Source organism: Solanum dulcamara, chromosome 5 (genome assembly GCF_947179165.1).
Source record: "Solanum dulcamara chromosome 5, daSolDulc1.2, whole genome shotgun sequence".
NCBI lineage: Eukaryota > Viridiplantae > Streptophyta > Magnoliopsida > Solanales > Solanaceae > Solanum > Solanum dulcamara.
The window spans coordinates 37,179,238-37,193,729 of NC_077241.1; the positions used below are offsets into that span (position 1 = coordinate 37,179,238).

Here is a 14,492-nt window from a genome sequence, read left to right on the forward strand (position 1 = left end):
GAATGGTGTAGCGGGCTAGTGCCTAGTAGTTTGGCCTTAGCTAGGCGTTACTCTTGCTCTTAAAAATATCATCATCCATAACTCGATATAATCATGACTTTTGTGAGGCGTCGGCAGCACTAGATTTCGTGATCGTTGACTTTGGCTCCGGTTTTAGTTTTGGCGGCATATTGGTTGACTCATTGGAAAGGATATTCTCGGTACTATTATTGTTTAGTTGGAAAGGAGAATATTCAGCACCATAGGATAAAATATCTGTGAGTATCCGGGTACCCAGTCCCGGCCTCCATTCTGAATTATCGAGGAGCATCCGGGTACCCAACCCCGGCCTCCGCCGACTTGCTAGTATGATGAGCATCTTGGTATCCAGTCCTGGCCTCGATCATTTCGATGTATTACAGCGAGCATCTGGGTACCCAGTCCCGGCCTCGACCGCACTTATGTATTATGGCAAGCATCCGGGTACCCAGTCCCGGCCTTGACCACTTTGAACATTCGGGTGAGCCTCTGGGTCCCAGTCCCAGCCTCGACCCCTAAGTCACCACTAGATCGATTGACTCTTAGAGATTCTGGGTTTGGAAATGATATAATACTTCGGCTCCTAACATCGCAGATTCTTGATTCCTAGCCTTGGTAGTTGTAGCTATTCTGTGTACTCGGCGGGCTTATGGGAGTTCGTCCGAGTTTTTATTTAACTTGCGCACGAGTGTCCCGGTTGGGCTTATGGGGGCCCAATTGGGTATAGTTAGCTGTAGTTTTCATAGGTAGTACTCTTTTCCCTTTTGATGCTTATGTTGACTCCTATTTAGGCTATTATTCTTTTTCATATTGTGTTTACCTTTTCTGCTCAGTCGGCCTATGATGCCTACTAGGTACCTGTTGTCTTGGTACTTATACTATACTCTGCATCTACTTTCGTAATGCAGGACCGAGCATCAGCTATCGTCGTGGATAAATCGAGCCTGTTGCAGTCAACTTTGGAGACTAGGGTGAGTACTTGGCGTTTTTAGATCATTCTTGTCTTCTTCAGCATGGATGGCCCGTCTTTTGCCTTCTGAGACTAGCCAGTTGTTTTATATCTTTTTGGTCCACTTTCGGGACTTGTATTCGTATTTTATTTTGTATTAGGTCTGTACTTGTGACTTCCAGGTTCTGGGAGGGATCTTTTATTGTTTAAAACATGTTTTGGTTTACTTCCGCTTATTCATTTTATTTACTTTTATAATTCAATGCTCTTATATAGTTTTTGCCTTCAAACACATTACTTGAAGTTCCGGATTGACGGGTTGGATTACCTACTAGAGGGTTATAGTAGGTGTCATCATGACCTAAGGAATTGGGTCGTGACAAGTTGGTATCAGAGCGCCAAGTTCATTGGTCTCACTTGTACAGAGCTAACGTCTAGTAGAGTCTCGTGGATAGGTGCGGAAACGTCCGTAACTTATCTTCGGGAGGCTACAGAATGTCATTAAGAACATTCTTTATGTTGTATCATTTCGTACAGTGTTGTGTCTTATTGATTCTGTGAAATCTCATTTGTTCCACTCACTCTTTCACAGGAATGGTTCGTATGCGCGGTACCACCGGTCATGATAACGCACCAAGGCCTAGCATGCCTAGAGGTCATCCTCATGGGATAGGTAGGGGAGCAGCACCAGCTCCCAACTCGGAGATAGAGCCAGAGCTGGTAGAGGATCATCAGGACGCTCCTATTCCTACTCAGCCAGAGGGACCACCACCACCAGCACAACCTCCAGCTGCACCAGTTATGACCCCTGCACTACAGGCAGCGATTGTGCAGCTCCTCACGGCTATTGGAGTTGTACCACAGACCCCGACCCCAGTATCAGGCATACCAGCACTGTGGGATTCGCTTGTTCAGCCGGCACCTGAGGTTCAACTGCCTCCACCAGTTGTTGCACCCCCGCCAGCAGCTCCAGATGGTATGATGTCGTTACAGGATCAGAAGATGTTAGGGGTATTTCAGAGGCTATCGCCCCTGATATTTTCTGGAGCCACTGGCGAGGATGCCATGGAGTTCTTGACTACCTGTCAAGAGAAGCTCCATTCCTTAGGTCTTGTGGAGTCCAGAGGCGCCGACTTCACTACTCACCAGTTCAGAGGGGCAGCCAGACAGTGGTGGCACTCTTATTTGCAGTCCAGACCAGCTGGGTCACCACCATTGATATGGGCCCAGTTCTCAGAGGCTTACTTGGCTCGATACATCCCTAGGAGTGTTCGGGACCAACTTCGGGATCAATTTACTCGGTTGGAGCAGGGCCACATGACGATTGCAGAGTATGAGGCTAGATTTCATCAGCTTTCCCGACATGCCACTATGATTCTACCCACTGAGGAAGAGCGGGTACGATGTTTTGTGCGCGGATTGAGACCTTACCTGAGATTGGGGACCGAGCACCTTATTTCTACAGGTCGCCTTTTTCTGGATGTGGTGGATCATGCCCGCACGATCGAAATTATTCATCGCCAGGCCCAAGGGGGTAGTGATAAGAGACCCAGGCATTAGGGTATCTTTAGTGGGTCCCATTCTAGAGGCCATGATAGTTATGACAGGCCCCGCCAGCGGTTTCAGCAGGATAGGTACTAGCAGGGTCAGTCCAGCCGGCCGATTCAAGTCGCCCTACCAGCAGTTGAGAGTAGTCAGCCCCATTCGGGGGGTTCCATCGCAGGGTAGTAGGTCCGCTTTCTTCCTACCGCGGACGAGTTATCACGGGTCGCTCAGCTTCAGGATGTTTTGATTGTGGCTCACTAGAGCACTGGGCTAGGGAGTGTCCCGGTCGGGCTAGACCATTGATAGTAGTACCACCTCTACTAGGAGGTATAGATCGGGGTCACGGCCGCGGCGATGGTCAACAGGGTATTCGGGGAGGTTCCCGAGGAGGCAGGTCAGGTGGTAGGGTGAATGTTCATGGGGGAGGCCGACAGGGCCACTTCTATGCTGCTCCGGCGAGGGCAGAGGCTGAGGCATCAGATGATGTTATCACAGGTACTATCCTTATTTGTCAGCAGACTGTTTCAGCTTTATTTGATCCAGGTTCCACGTATTCCTATGTGTCTATATATTTTGCTCCACGTTTGGATATTCCTTATGAGTCACTTGAGGTCCCGTTACATGTTTCGACCCCGGTAGGGGATTCTTTAGTAGTGGATCAGGTTTGTAGATCTTGTATGGTGACTATTCAGGGGCATGAGACTCTGGCAGATCTTATTTTACTTGATATGCTGGACTTCGATGTTATTTTGGGCATGGATTGGCTATCCCCTCATCATGCGGTTTTGGACTGTTATGCCAAGACCATTACATTAGCCATGCCTGGTATTCCTCCGGTCTTGTGTCAAGGTGTTTATAGTCGCTCACCGACTGGAATCATATCCTTTATGCGGGCCCAATGGCTAGTTGCGTCCGGGTACTTAGCGTACTTAGCTTATGTATGTGATGTGTCCAGCAAGGACCCTACTATTGATTCAGTTCCTGTGGTTAGGGAGTATATTGATGTCTTCCCTACTGACCTACCTGGTCTACCCCCAGAGAGAGATATTGACTTTGCCATAGATTTGGAGCTGGGAACTAAACCTATTTCTATACCACCTTATCGTATGGCCCCTGCAGAGCTCAAGGAGCTCAGTGTGCAGCTTGAGGATCTTCTAGGTAAGGGATTTATTCGCCCGAGTATGTCGCCGTGGGGTGCGCCTGTCTTATTTGTTAAGAAAAAGGATGGGACTATGCGGATATGTATTGATTACAGGCAGTTGAATAAGGTGATGGTGAAAAACCGTTACCCCATGCCCCGTATCGATGATCTATTTGATCAACTTCAGGGTGCGATCATGTTTTCTAAGATTGACTTGAGGTCTGGCTACCATCAGTTGCGGATTAGAGCAGCCGACATTCCTAAGACTGCTTTTCGGACTCGCTATGGCCACTATGAGTTTCTTGTGATGTCTTTTGGGCTTACCAATGCCCCCACAGATTTTATGGACCTTATGACTTGAGTATTCAGACCTTATATTGACTCTTTTGTGATTGTATTCATCGATGACATACTGGTATACTCAAGGAGTAGGAAGGAGCATGAGCAACACTTGAGGGTTGTGCTCCAGACTTTGAGAGATCAGCAGCTTTATGCTAAATTCTCAAAATGCGAGTTTTGGTTGGATTCTGTGGCATTTCTGGGACATGTGGTGTCCAGAGAGGGTATCAGAGTGGATCCAGCGAAGATTAAGGCTATTCGTGGTTGGGCTAGGCCCACATCTGTTATGGAGATTCGGAGTTTCGTTGGATTGGCTGGGTATTATAGACGATTCATTGAGGGTTTCTCTACCATTGCAGCCCTATTTACCCATTTGACCCGCCAGGATGTTCCCTTTGTGTGGTCCGAGGAGTGTGAGTCGAGCTTTCGAAAGCTTAAGGAGTTGCTTACCACCGCTCCTGTTCTGACTCTACCAGTTGAGGGAGAGATCTTTTTGGTATATTGTGATTCTTCTGGTGTAGGTCTTGGGTGTGTACTGATGCAGCATGGCCGGGTTATTGCTTATGCTTCCAGACAGTTGAGGGTGCACGAGCGCAACTACCCCACCCATGACTTGGAACTAGCGGCGGTAGTTTTCGCGCTCAAGATATGGAGGCACTACTTATATGGAGTCCATTGCAAGATATATACAGATCACCATAGCTTACAGTACATTATGAGTCAAAAAGATCTTAATTCTAGACAGTGGCGTTGGATTGAGCTACTAGCCGATTATGACATCTCTATTCTTTACCACTCGAGCAAGGCGAATGTAGTAGCAGATGCCTTGAGCCGGAAGACAGGGAGTATGGGTAGTTTAGCTTACTTGTCTGCTGCGAAGCGACCCCTAGCCTTGGACATCCAGTATTTGGCTAATTGGATGGTCAGGTTGGAAATCTTAGATTCCGGATCGATTTTGGCATATCTGGGAGCTCGATCGTCTCTAGTGGACCAGATTCATGGCCAGCAGTTTGAGGATGGAGAATTGGTAAAGCTTCGAGAGTTAGTATTGCGAAGCGAGGGTGGCCAGGCTTCTATAGATTCAGATGGCATACTACGGTTCGATGGTCTCCTTTGTGTTCCTAGAGTTGGAGACTTCATTCAGTTGATCCTTTACGAGGCCCACGATTCTAAATATTCTATCCATCCGGGCACCGCGAAGATGTATCGGGATTTGAGACAACATTACTAGTGGAGTGGTATGAAGAGAGATATAGCAGAGTATGTATCCCATTGTTTAAGTTGTCAGCAGGTTAAGGCGGAGCATCAGAGGCTTGGTGGAGTCTTTCAGAGATTACCCATTCCCGAGTGGAAATGGGAATGAATTACCATGGACTTCATGATGGGATTGCCTCGATCATCCAGAGGTAATGATGGTATTTGGGTCATCATTGATCGATTGACCAAGTCAGCACATTTCTTGCTAGTACGGTCCACTTTTACTACAGATCATCTAGCTCGAATCTATATTCAGGAGGTGGTCCGTCTGTACGGGGTACCGATATCCATTATATCAGATAGGGGATCTCAATTTACTTCTAGTTTCTGGAGGGCCTTTCAGAGAGAGTTGGGCACCCGGGTTGATCTTAGTACGACATTTCATCCACAAACCGACAGTCAGTCAAAGCGTACTATTCAGGTTCTGGAGGATATGTTGCGAACTTGTGTATTAGAGTTCAAGGGTCATTGGGAGCAGTACTTAGCTTTGGCAGAGTTTGCGTACAACAACAGCTACCACTCTAGCATTTAGATGGCCCCGTTTGAAGCCTTATATGGTAGGTGTTGTCGTACTCTGGTTGGTTGGTTTGAGTCTTCAGAACCTAGGCCGCATAGTACCGATTTACTTCAGGATGCCATAGCCAAAGTTCGGGTTATTCAGGATAGGTTAAGGACAGCTCAGAGTAGGCACCAGAGTTATACTGATCGCAGGCGTCGGCCCTTGCGCTTTGAGGTAGGAGATCAGGTGTTCTTACGGGTGTCGCCCTTGAAGGGCGTGATGAGATTCGGCAGGCAGGGTAAGCTTAGCCCCAGGTATATCGGGCCATTTGAGATTCTGAGGAGAGTTGGAGAGGTTGCTTATGAGTTGGCTTTTCCACCAGCATTTTCAGCTATACACCCTATTTTTCACGTTTCTATGCTGCGCCGGTACATTCCAGATGAGTCTCATGTGCTTCAGTATGACTCTGTTGAGTTGGATGATTGCCTGACTTTTGTTGAGGAGCCAGTTGCTATTCTAGCCAGAGATGTTCGCCAGCTTCATTCTAAGTCCATCCCTGTGATTAAGGTCCAGTGGCTCCATCGTTCGATCGAGGAGGCTACATGGGAGACCAAACAGGAGATGCGGGAGCAATTCCCCAGCTTATTGAACCTCCAGGTATACTTTTGTCCTTACTTTCGCGGACGAAAGTTCTTTTAGTAGTGGATATTGTAATGACCCTCAAGGTTATTTTTTTGGAATTTTTGTAAAATGACCATTTTATCCATCCCTTTAGATGCCCCGAGTTATTTCTAATTGTTACCGGGTGTTGATTTTTAGAAAATCCTATGAAACGTTAAGTCTTTGGAAATTTTGAGTTTCATAAGCTTTAAGTGTTAAAAAGTGGTATTTGGGGTCAATTGGAGCTACGGGTCTCATAATGGAATTCCGTCGATTCCAGCAGCTCCGAAATGTCGAAATAGGCTTAAGAGACTTTACGGAATCAGTTTTGGAGCTGTAACGAAGATTTGAGGCCTTGAGTTGAGAATTTGAGGAACTTTAATCCAAGGTTTGACTTTGGTCAACTTTTGGAGTTCCGATGCTCGGAATGGAATTCCGACAACTCCATTGGATTCAGGAGATGGTGTTTGGTCTAGAAGAAGTGTTGGTTAAATTTTTAGAGGTCTCGAGTCTATTTTGGTATTTTAAAGGCCTAGGTTAGTTTAGTTGCGACTTTTCGAGTTTTGAGTCAAAGAGATCTCGGATTCAAATTCTGATGGTTCCATCAGCTCCGTAATGACCAAATTAGGCTAGTAACACTGTTGGAATGACTATCGAGGCAATTGATACGAGTTTAGGGCCATTTGGCGCTTTTGACTTTGAAACTTAGCCTATAGTTGACTTTGGTCAACATTCTTGGAAAACGCGCTCGAATAAAAATTCTGATAATGCGGTTAGTTCCGGAATGTCAATTTTGGTTAGGAACGACCTTTCGTTCGCTTCCCGAGGCTCCCGAGCTAATATCGAGACCCATTGTGGAAAATAACTCTTGGGTGTGGGACCCATTTTTTATTAAAATGATATCGTATGGGAATTCTAAATACTCCATTGAGTCCCGAACGTCGAATTTAGTGTGTTAGCATATTCATTTTATTTTTATCGGGGAGACTTTAAATTGTGGCAAAAATCAGAAAATCTGCAGCAAGAGTGCAGTTTTTTTTTCAGATTTTCTCCTCAACTTTGAACCCTCATTTCTTGAGTTCTAGAGCTCCAAATTGGGTGATTCAAAAGGCAATATTGTGAGGTTTTTCGTGGAGAACGCATTGGAGAGATTGAAAACTGATTTGAAGCATTTGATTCAGGTAAATATCGTGATTTTATTTGCAGCAGTATCCATTTTTGGAATGGATTTTTGAAGAACTTTGACAAGTTATATCTTGACCAATATAAATGCGATTTTGGTGATTCAAGGGTCTAAATTCAATAGAATTTCGTGAGGAATCTCGTGGTAATCTCAGAAACACTAGGAGAAGCTTCGTTTGAGGTAAAAATGCATTTTTAGTTACTGATTTAGTCATTTTCGGAATGAAATTTTGTGGAATTTTGAAAAAGTGTATCTCGGTCAATATAACTCCGTTTTGAGTGATTCTTGAGGCTAGATTGTGGGGTTTTTCACAAGGATCATCATAGTGCAATTTTTTTGGGTTGAAAGAGTCTCGTATTTCCAAAATCTACTGATTTCGATGCTGCCATTTTTGGTCCTTTAGTCCGAATTTATGAGTTTTGGTTGTTTGATCGTCTTGCGTAATTTTCCACCTCAAATTATATTATAAATATGATTTTTGAGCTTGGGGTGACGTTTAGAACCTGTTTTGGGGGTCAAATCCGGAATTTCGTATGTGGGTCCCACAATTCCCGTTTTTGACCCAAAAATTGGTCCATCTCCAAAAATTATGAAATTAGTGTCTAAACGACCGTATCGACGTTGTGGTTCTATTTTTGACAGCTTGGTTCCGAGGCCGTTCGAAAGGAAAAATCTCCAGCACAGTGATTTGGAGCCCGCGTGTTTGGCCTATAGGTAGGCTACGGTTTACATTTCTTTTGATTGAGCCGAAATATGTGAAAGCATGTTGAAATAGTTGGAATTTGGGTTGGGTAGTTTGATTGTATATCTTAGGTGTTAGAAATCATGCTTTAGGCTTATTATCGGGTTTTCGGATATTTAGAAGCATGTGTATCTTGTCGTTATTTGTTAAGTATTATAAGTAGAGTTAAATGAGCATGTTGTTGATACGGTGGGGTATGTTGGCCTTAGTATAGGATGTAAACTTGCTTTAGATATCCCGACGTCGCTCCGGTAGACTTAGATCCTTGTAGAATGGTGTAGCGGGCTAGTGCCTAGTAGTTTGGCCTTAGCTAGGCGTTACTCTTGCTCTTAAAAATATCATCATACATAACTCGATATAATCATGACTTTTGTGAGGCGTCGGCAGCACTAGATTTCGTGATCGTTGACTTTGGCTCCGGTTTTAGTTTTGGCGGCATATTGGTTGACTCATTGGAAAGGATATTCTCGGTACTATTATTGTTTAGTTGGAAAGGAGAATATTCAGCACCATAGGATAAAATATCTGTGAGTATCCGGGTACCCAGTCCCGGCCTCCATTCTGAATTATCGAGGAGCATCCGGGTACCCAACCCCGGCCTCCGCCGACTTACTAGTATGACGAGCATCTTGGTATCCAGTCCTGGCCTCGATCATATCGATGTATTACGGCGAGCATCTGGGTACCCAGTTTCGGCCTCGACCGCACTTATGTATTATGGCAAGCATCCGGGTACCCAGTCCCGGCCTTGACCACTTTGAACATTCGGGCGAGCATCTGGGTCCCAGTCCCAGCCTCGACCCCTAAGTCACCACAAGATCGATTGACTCTTAGAGATTCTGGGTTTGGAAATGATATAATACTTCGGCTCCTAACATTGCAGATTCTTGATTCCTAGCCTTGGTAGTTGTAGCTATTCTGTGTACTCGGCGGGCTTATGGGGGTTCGTCCGAGTTTTTATTTAACTTTCGCACGAGTGTCCCGGTTGGGCTTATGGGGGCCCAATTGGGTATAGTTAGCTGTAGTTTTCATAGGTAGTACTCTTTTCCCTTTTGATGCTTATGTTGACTCCTATTTAGGCTATTCTTCTTTTTCATATTGTTTTTACCTTTTCTACTCAGTCGGCCTATGATGCCTATTGGGTACCTGTTGTCTTGGTACTCATACTACACTCTGCATCTACTTTCGTGATGCAGGACCGAGCACCAGCTATCGCCGTGGATAAATCGAGCCTGTTGCAGTCAACTTTGGAGACTAGGGTGAGTACTTGGCGTTTTTAGATCATTCTTGTCTCCTTCAGCATGGAAGGCCCGTCTTTTGCTTTCTGAGATTAGCCAGTTGTTTTATATCTTTTTAGTCCACTTTCGGGACTTGTACTCGTATTTTATTTTGTAGCAGCTCTGTACTTGTGACTTCCAGGTTCTGGGAGGGATCTTTAGTTGTTTAAAACATATTTTGGTTTACTTTCGCTTATTCATTCTGTTTACTTTTATAATTCAATGCTCTTATATAGTTTTTGCCTTCAAACACATTACTTGAAGTTCCGAGTTGACGGGTTGGCTTACCTACTAGAGGGTTATAGTAGGTGTCATCATGACCTAAGGAACTGGGTCGTGACAAATTACTTGCAAACCATCAATTCATATATATGAAATTATGTTGCATCAAAATAAACCAATAATCATTAGTTTAACCATGATTCATACTATTAAGTAAAAAAAAGAATTATCATAAGAAAATATTACTTGAGACCAAGAGACTTAATTGAAAGAGTTTTTGGACTACATGGGTGGAAGAACCCATGGATAAACATCCACATAACTTAGAGTAAAGCTTAAAGAAAATAAATATAATTTATCATATAATCAAAATAATTTAGACATGAGAGTAGAAGAAATACTCTCATTGAAGCCTTACATACCTGGAATCCGAAGCTTTAGTCGGAACCGAAGGACTTAATGAACATTTTTGAGTCCTAGCTTTTCTCCTCGCCAGAATGTTTTGTGTACTATTCAGAGTATATGAATCACCGGAATAGTATTTCTTCAATACTAAGAACTAAAACTATATTTGAGAATGAGTAAAGAAGTATATAGAGAGAAGAGTTGCTTGAGAAAGCTTGATGAATAAAATGATGAATTAAGATAGGTATTTATAGGTGTGAAAGAGGGACCTAACAATAATTAAAATAATTATAAAGAAAAATCTGAAAATTTAATAGAAGATTGTGATGTCATGGGTGATGTTAAATGGAGGACTATTGATGTCATTAATGATGTCAAATGTATCTAGATCTTTCCATTGTTGGTGAGATGAATTCTCCTTAACAGAATACTCTTTTTCGGAGCTACGTTTAAAAAAGATATATTCTTTTTTAGGATTTGGTGTTTTCATAAGAAGTGTAGATATGGAAGTCTAGTTTCATGTAGTTCAAGAATCAACCAATTTGGAGTATCCTACAATAAGATATGATTTTTCTTCTATAAATACTCTATTCCATCACAACATCCTATCTTAAAAGAATTAATTTATTTGACCTACTTACCTTTGAAATTTAAAATATGATCTTCACAAAAGTTGTAGGTAATAATATTGTGGTTATTTAAAAAATTGAATCACCTAATTTGGACCATCCTATGAAAAGTTATGACCAAAATACATAGGCTATATTATTTTTAGGCGAAAATTGAAACATCGTATACAACGTTTTTAGGGGATGTTACATACAACAACTTGTTGCAACAACTTAAATAATTGCAACTCAAAGAATTTACTACATCAACTTAATCAGTTGCTTCATCAACAACTTAAATAGTAGCAACACCTTAAGGTTGCAACTCAAGGAATTTACTACATCAACTTAAGCAGTTGCTTTATCAACAACTTAAGTTGCTACATCAACTTATGGTATTTAATGAAGCAATTTAAGCAGTTGCTTCATCAATTACTTAAGTTGTCAGGACAACTTAAGTTTGAGAGTTAAGAAATTTGTTGTAACAATTTAAGCCATTGGTTCATCAACTACTTAAATTTTTGCGACTTATTAAGCAACTAATGATTTTTCTTCAACTGTTGCGAGGGCGGTTACAGAAGTACCTTGACTTTTGAAAAAAATCAAACGAATTTTAAAATTGCTGCAGCAACTATACACCTTTTTACTCTTATTTTTTCTACTATTTCATTCATACATCATTTATTTCTTCGGATTTCATCAATGTCACACCATCACAATAATGAATACAATGTATTAGAGCAAAAAAAACATAACAATAAACTATGAAATATTTGGAGAAATAATAAACATAGCATACACACATAAGATGCATATTCTTTTTTTAAAAACTATAAAAACTCAAACTCAAAACCCTAACTATTTGGAGAAATTTTTACCTCTGTCACAATGATAATATCAAGGACAAGAGAAGAAGACGATGAAGATGAAGAGCAAAATGCGAGATAAAGAAGACGAAAATGAAGAGAACACTTGAAGAACTTTGGAGAAGAGAGGACGAAAATCTTTGGAGAGGAAGATGAACGGGTTTTTTTAAAAAAAAGAGGAGAATAACTGATTTGAAATGGATAAGTTGGGGTTCCTATTAGAGAAGTGTAGAAAAGTTTATATTTTTTAAAAGTCTAATAAGTTTTAAAATTACACTTCACTCTCATTTTATTTAATTCCTTAATTAGTAAATGATTTGACTTGTTCTTAATGAGCATTTCACCTTTTTTAATTATAGACTTTTTTAACGACGTGTGACTCAATTTTCTTAACAAAACAACCGACCCCTAGCAGCCCACCAAAACTCTTATCCCATCATCCCTTCTTCACCACCGTTAATCGTTCCGTCCAAAAAAACCAAAAACCCTAAACTTCCATCGGTTTCCTTGACAATTCGTACACAAGTTTCAGTGAATCTACGCGTCCCTCTTTGAACAAGGATGTTGGAGACGAGTTCCAAGGGTCAAAATCTCCCACTCCCTCATCCTTCATCCTGAAATCGACGATTCCCATTCTCAATCCGACTGGTACTCGAATTTGGCATATTCCTTATTTCTTTGTTCGAATTTGAATTCCAAATTTTCACTCTTTTTCACTCCAATTTCGACCTAATATTTTTCCTATAAATTTCTTGTAATCTTCACGGTTGAGGGGATTGGTGGAACACGGCTTAGGATGATTAAAAATACGTGAGTTTTCCATCCCCAGAAACACTAATTTGAGAGACGAAAGTAATCCCTCCAATAGTTTAGCTAAATTTTATTTTAGGAATCAAAGTCTCGGAACTCTTAGATTCTCGAATTTGAAACTCTTTTGTTCATCGGAGTTAGAATCGTGGTGGTGGAAGCCGTTTCGTGGTCAAGCTCATTGTCTCAGTTGTCTTGTTCCAGAAAAGGTAAATTTTCATCGTCTTGCTTAGATTCTTGTATATTTTCTTTCACTGTATTGATCAGTTTGATGTTATTTCTTAGCTAATTAGCCTCTTCTTTCTTTTTCTATGTCATAGTAATTCAGCTAATTAGTCTCTTCTTTCCTTTTCTTAGCCTTAGTTACATCATAAGCTTAGCTCTGTTCTAAATAAAATCTTTGTTCTGTTGGCTCTATCTTTGTTTTGAATGTTTGTATATTCCCTGGATGAGTGTGACATTATGCCTTCCATGTTCAAATGTCGCCGGAATTCGATTTAGGTTACTGTTTAAACCTCCTCCCTATCCTTGTATTTCATATTAAGTTAAGTTGTAAATAATTTTTTTGGGGATCATAAATAGGTGATATTAGTGTAATGTTGTGATTTGCTCATATAGGAGCTGTTATGGGTTAATTTTGATTGTTGTGTTCATTACTTGTGTTGTATTTTCATATTGTGATAAATGCATTGTTAATAAGAAGCATTATGTTCATATATTCATAAATATAAATACTGATTTCATTCTTGAAGTACTCTGAAAACATGCTTGCTTTGGATTCCTTGAGATTAGTCTTACTCCAAATTTTGTCATCTGAATCTCATCCATCTCTTTCTGCTTGGCTCGATAAGATTCCGTTTTCATTTCTTTAAGGCTCATGGCCATGTTCCATAAAAATTTGATCTTGTTGTGGTTTAAGTTCAAATTTCAAATGATGGTTTTATTTCAAGTTCATCACTGATCAAATTTTCTTAAGTGTTCTCAGTTGCGTATCAATTATCATGTGTTATTATTTATAATTAATTAGATTAATGATAAAATTTATTTGGTTTGCTTAAAATCTAGCTACTGTTTTGCTTAAGATAAGATTGTGTTTAACAAATTGATACTAAATTCGGCTAAGTCTTGTCTTAATACGTCTTTGCTTTTTTTTCTTCTTCCTAAATTCGTGGTTTTGTTTAAATTTTTCCTTTTATATATGTTTAAGTTTTAGCTTTTCGACATGTTCGTTTTTAGCTTAATTTTTAGCATGAGTCAATTATTCATCTAAATTTGCTCGGTTCAATATCTACTCCCTTTGTCTTGTCTATGCCTTATTCTTTTTTCAGCATTAGGTCCTTCATTTTATTTACCATTGTGGTATAGAAGTCTCAAAATTTGATTGATATGATTTGGTATAATTGCATGTAATGTTATCTCACTGATTCGAAATACAACAGCTTGTCTTCTCTGTTACTTGCTTTCATTGTTGTGTTTTGAATGGCTTGCTGGCTTTTTCTTTTACTTTGGAATCCCATGAGTTGATTTATTATTTTTCTTCATGTTTTTCTTTCGATTATTTGAAGCTGTCCAGTTAATCCATGTGATGTTTTAGCTAGTTTTCCTTTTTAAAAAAAAGGTTAGCTTCATCTTGTTACTTAGGTTCTGTATGCACCATGAATGCACGATGGTTGGTATAATGGCTTAGACTTTGGAATTCTCTAACCTAACTTATTTAAATCTTATATAACTTGTCTCAAATAGTTTTTATTTTGGTTTCCTAGTTTTTATCAAGTTCCCAAAAGAATTATTTTGTTTGTTCAGTGAAAAGATTTGATTCTCTGTATGTGGGCATGAAGGGCAGACATGTTCTTTCCTATTACATGTCATCTAGTAAGTAACTATAAGTGATTTCTTAAGTGTGATTACTATTATTTTATTTTTTTCGCAATAGCTTTGTCATTTATTGGTCCTTTAAGGAATTAGGTGATTTAA

The 14,492-nt window shown here is 40.7% G+C and overlaps 1 pseudogene; it reads left to right on the top strand.

Annotated features, from left to right (window-relative positions):
* The first annotated feature begins 1,561 nt into the window (after positions 1 to 1,561).
* Positions 1,562 to 6,447, top strand: LOC129890537 (uncharacterized; annotated as a pseudogene).
* Positions 6,448 to 14,492: the final 8,045 nt, after the last annotated feature.